Source organism: Triticum urartu, chromosome 7A (assembly GCF_056163025.1).
Source record: "Triticum urartu cultivar PI428250 chromosome 7A, HENAU_Tu73, whole genome shotgun sequence".
NCBI lineage: Eukaryota > Viridiplantae > Streptophyta > Magnoliopsida > Poales > Poaceae > Triticum > Triticum urartu.
In genome coordinates, this window is record NC_141879.1 from 642,854,523 (window position 1) to 642,860,522 (window position 6,000).

Consider the following 6,000-nt stretch of genomic DNA (forward strand, 5'->3'; position numbering starts at 1 on the left):
GATCGAAAAACAACAAAAGATGTCAGAACATTTTGGAAATTGATGACGTCACTTTGAATGCTTCATACTGAACACAAAAGAAGTCCGGAGTTCAAATAAGTTTAAAAAACATTGAAGTGGCCGTGTAACACATGAGTTCTCGTCCGAAACCCTGATACTCCGAAGGAGTTTGTCCAGTTTGTACAAGAAGTGCGACCAGTTTTTGCCGTGACCCTCTCTACTCTTTCGCGCATGCTATGCGGGTGATATGATGATACCATGCCAAGTTTCAACATTTTCAGGATTCATTTTGTAGTGATTTTCAATTTCACGGTTATTTAGCTCTCTAAACAATTAGGTAAATGACCGAAAAACAACAAATGATGTCAGAACATGTTGGAAATTGATGAGTTCACTTGGAATGCTGCATGCTGAACACAAAAGAAGTCCGGAGTTCAAATAAGTTTAAAAAACATTGAAGTGGCCGTGTAACAGATGAGTTCTCGTCCGAAACCCTGATACTCCGAAAGAGTTTGTCCAGTTTGTACATGAAGTGCGTCCAGTTTTTGCCGTGACCCTCTCTACTCTTTCGCGCATGCTATGCGGGTGATATGATGATACCATGCCAAGTTTCAACATTTTCAGGATTCATTTTGTAGTGATTTTCAATTTCACGGTCATTTAGCTCTCTAAACAATTAGGTAAATGACCGAAAAACAACAAATGATGTCAGAACATGTTGGAAATTGATGACGTCACTTTGAATGCTGCATACTGAACACAAAAGAAGTCCGGAGTTCAAATAAGTTTAAAAAACATTGAAGTGACCTTGTAACTGATGAGTTCTCGTTCGAAACCCTGATACTCCGAAAGGGTTTGTCCAGTTTGTACACGAAGTGCGTCCAGTTTTTGCCGTGACCCTCTCTACTCTTTCGCGCATGCTATGCGGGTGATATGATGATACCATGCCAAGTTTCAACATTTTCAGGATTCATTTTGTAGAGATTTTCAATTTGACGGTCATTTAGCTCTCTAAACAATTAGGTAAATGACCGAAAACAACAAATGATGTCAGAACATGTTGGAAATTGATGACGTTGCTTTGAATACTGCATACCAAACACAAAAGAAGTCCGGAGTTCAAATAAGTTTAAAAAACATTGAAGTGGCCGTGTAACAGATGAGTTCTCGTCCGAAACCCTGATACTCCGAAAGAGTTTGTCCAGTTTGTACACGAAGTGTGTCCAGTTTTTGCCGTGACCCTCTCTACTCTTTCGCGCATTCTATGCGGGTGATATGATGATACCATGCCAAGTTTCAACATTTTCAGGATTCATTTGGTAGTGATTTTCAATTTCACGGTCATTTAGCTCTCTAAACAATTAGGTAAATGACCGAAAAACAACAAATGATGTCAGAACATGTTGGAAATTGATGACGTCGCTTTGAGTGCTGCATACTGAACACAAAAGAAGTCCGGAGTTCAAATAAGTTTAAAAAACATTGAAGTGGTCGTGTAACAGATGAGTTCTCGTCCGAAACCCTGATACTCCGAAAGAGTTTGTCCAGTTTGTACATGAAGTGCGTCCAGTTTTTGCCGTGACCCTCTCTACTCTTTCACGCATGCTATGCAGGTGATATGATGATACCATGCCAAGTTTCAACATTTTCAGGATTCATTTTCTAGTGATTTTCAATTTCACGGTCATTTAGCTCTCTAAACAATTAGGTAAATGACCGAAAAACAACAAATGATGTCAGAACATGTTGGAAATTGATGACGTCGCTTTGAATGCTGCGTACTGAACACAAAAGAAGTCCGAAGTTCAAATAAGTTTAAAAAACATTGAAGTGGCCTTGTAACTGATGAGTTCTCGTCCGAAACCCTGATACTCCGAAAGGGTTTGTCCAGTTTGTACACAAAGTGCGTCCAGTTTTTGCCGTGACCCTGTCTACTCTTTCGCGCATGCTATGCGGGTGATATGATGATACCATGCCAAGTTTCAACATTTTCAGGATTCATTTTGTAGAGATTTTCAATTTCACGGTCATTTAGCTCTCTAAACAATTAGGTAAATGACCGAAAACAACAAATGATGTCAGAACATGTTGGAAATTGATGACGTCGCTTTGAATGCTGCATACTGAACACAAAAGAAGTCCGGAGTTCAAATAAGTTTAAACAACATTGAAGTGGCCGTGTAACTGATGAGTTCTCGTCCAAACCCTGATACTCCAAAAGAGTTTGTCCAGTTTGTACACGAAGTGCGTCCAGTTTTTGCCGTGACCCTCTCTACTCTTTCGCGCATGCTATGCGGGTGATATGATGATACCATGCCAAGTTTCAACATTTTCAGGATTCATTTTGTAGTGATTTTCAATTTCACGGTCATTTAGCTCTCTAAACAATTCGGTAAATGATCGAAAAACAACAAAAGATGTCAGAACATTTTGGAAATTGATGACGTCGCTTTGAATGCTGCATACTGAACACAAAAGAAGTCCGGAGTTCAAATAAGTTTAAAAAACATTGAAGTGGCCGTGTAACACATGAGTTCTCGTCCGAAACCCTGATACTCCGAAGGAGTTTGTCCAGTTTGTACAAGAAGTGCGACCAGTTTTTGCCGTGACCCTCTCTACTCTTTCGCGCATGCTATGCGGGTGATATGATGATACCATGCCAAGTTTCAACATTTTCAGGATTCATTTTGTAGTGATTTTCAATTTCACGGTTATTTAGCTCTCTAAACAATTAGGTAAATGACCGAAAAACAACAAATGATGTCAGAACATGTTGGAAATTGATGAGTTCACTTCGAATGCTGCATGCTGAACACAAAAGAAGTCCGGAGTTCAAATAAGTTTAAAAAACATTGAAGTGGCCGTGTAACTGATGAGTTCTCGTCCGAAACCCTGATACTCCGAAAGAGTTTGTCCAGTTTGTACATGAAGTGCGTCCAGTTTTTGCCGTGACCCTCTCTACTCTTTCGCGCATGCTATGCGGGTGATATGATGATACCATGCCAAGTTTCAACATTTTCAGGATTCATTTTGTAGTGATTTTCAATTTCACGGTCATTTAGCTCTCTAAACAATTAGGTAAATGACCGAAAAACAACAAATGATGTCAGAACATGTTGGAAATTGATGACGTCACTTTGAATGCTGCATACTGAACACAAAAGAAGTCCGGAGTTCAAATAAGTTTAAAAAACATTGAAGTGACCTTGTAACTGATGAGTTCTCGTTCGAAACCCTGATACTCCGAAAGGGTTTGTCCAGTTTGTACACGAAGTGCGTCCAGTTTTTGCCGTGACCCTCTCTACTCTTTCGCGCATGCTATGCGGGTGATATGATGATACCATGCCAAGTTTCAACATTTTCAGGATTCATTTTGTAGAGATTTTCAATTTGACGGTCATTTAGCTCTCTAAACAATTAGGTAAATGACCGAAAACAACAAATGATGTCAGAACATGTTGGAAATTGATGACGTTGCTTTGAATGCTGCATACCAAACACAAAAGAAGTCCGGAGTTCAAATAAGTTTAAAAAACATTGAAGTGGCCGTGTAACAGATGAGTTCTCGTCCGAAACCCTGATACTCCGAAAGAGTTTGTCCAGTTTGTACACGAAGTGTGTCCAGTTTTTGCCGTGACCCTCTCTACTCTTTCGCGCATGCTATGCGGGTGATATGATGATACCATGCCAAGTTTCAACATTTTCAGGATTCATTTTGTAGTGATTTTCAATTTCACGGTCATTTAGCTCTGTAAACAATTAGGTAAATGACCGAAAAACAACAAATGATGTTAGAACATGTTGGAAATTGATGACGTCGCTTTGAGTGCTGCATACTGAACACAAAAGAAGTCCGGAGTTCAAATAAGTTTAAAAAACATTGAAGTGGTCGTGTAACAGATGAGTTCTCGTCCGAAACCCTGATACTCCGAAAGAGTTTGTCCAGTTTGTACATGAAGTGCGTCCAGTTTTTGCCGTGACCCTCTCTACTCTTTCACGCATGCTATGCAGGTGATATGATGATACCATGCCAAGTTTCAACATTTTCAGGATTCATTTTGTAGTGATTTTCAATTTCACGGTCATTTAGCTCTCTAAACAATTAGGTAAATGACCGAAAAACAACAAATGATGTCAGAACATGTTGGAAATTGATGACGTCGCTTTGAATGCTGCGTACTGAACACAAAAGAAGTCCGAAGTTCAAATAAGTTTAAAAAACATTTAAGTGGCCTTGTAACTGATGAGTTCTCGTCCGAAACCCTGATACTCCGAAAGGGTTTGTCCAGTTTGTACACAAAGTGCGTCCAGTTTTTGCCGTGACCCTGTCTACTCTTTCGCGCATGCTATGCGGGTGATATGATGATACCATGCCAAGTTTCAACATTTTCAGGATTCATTTTGTAGAGATTTTCAATTTCACGGTCATTTAGCTCTCTAAACAATTAGGTAAATGACCGAAAACAACAAATGATGTCAGAACATGTTGGAAATTGATGACGTCGCTTTGAATGCTGCATACTGAACACAAAAGAAGTCCGGAGTTCAAATAAGTTTAAACAACATTGAATCGGCCGTGTAACTGATGAGTTCTCGTCCAAACCCTGATACTCCAAAAGAGTTTGTCCAGTTTGTACACGAAGTGCGTCCAGTTTTTGCCGTGACCCTCTCTACTCTTTCGCGCATGCTATGCGGGTGATATGATGATACCATGCCAAGTTTCAACATTTTCAGGATTCATTTTGTAGTGATTTTCAATTTCACGGTCACTTAGCTCTCTAAACAATTAGGTAAATGACCGAAAAACGACAAATGATGTCAGAACATGTTGGAAATTGATGACGTCGCTTTGAATGCTGCATACTGAACACAAAAGAAGTCCAGAGTTCAAATAAGTTTAAAAAACATTGAAGTGGCAGTGTAACTGATGAGTTCTCGTCCGAAACCCTGATACTCCGAAAGAGTTTGTCCAGTTTGTACACGAAGTGCGTCCAGTTTTTGCCGTGACCCTCTCTAATCTTTCGCGCATGCTATGCGGGTGATATGATGATACCATGCCAAGTTTCAACATTTTCAGGATTCATTTTGTAGTGATTTTCAATTTCATGGTCATTTAGCTCTCTAAACAATTAGGTAAATGACCGAAAAACAACAAATGATGTCAGAACATGTCGGAAATTGATGACGTCGCTTTGAATGTTGCATACTGAACACAAAAGAAGTCCGGAGTTCAAATAAGTTTAAAAAACATTGAAGTGGCCGTGTAACAGATGAGTTCTCGTTCGAAACCCTGATACTCCGAAAGAGTTTGTCCAATTTGTACACGAAGTGCGTCCAGTTTTTGCCATGACCCTCTCTACTCTTTCGCGCATGCTATGCGGGTGATATGATGATACCATGCCAAGTTTCAACATTTTCAGGATTCATTTTGTAGTGTTTTTCAATTTCACGGTCATTTAGCTCTCTAAACAATTAGGTAAATGACCGAAAAACAACAAATGATGTCAGAACATGTTGGAAATTGATGACGTCGCTTTGAATGCTGCATACTGAACACAAAAGAAGTCCGAAGTTCAAATAAGTTTAAAAAAACATTGAAGTGGCCTTGTAACTGATGAGTTCTCGTCCAAAACCCTGATACTCCGAAAGAGTTTGTCCAGTTTGTACACAAAGTGCGTCCAGTTTTTGCCGTGACCCTCTCTACTCTTTCGCGCATGCTATGCGGGTGATATGATGATACCATGCCAAGTTTCAACATTTTCAGGATTCATTTTGTAGAGATTTTCAATTTCACGGTCATTTAGCTCTCTAAACAATTAGGTAAATGACCGAAAACAACAAATGATGTCAGAACATGTTGGAAATTGATGACGTCGCTTTGAATGCTGCATACTGAACACAAAAGAAGTCCAGAGTTCGAATAAGTTTAAAAAACATTGAAGTGGCCGTGTAACTGATGAGTTCTCGTCCAAAACCCTGATACTCCGAAAGGGTTTGTCC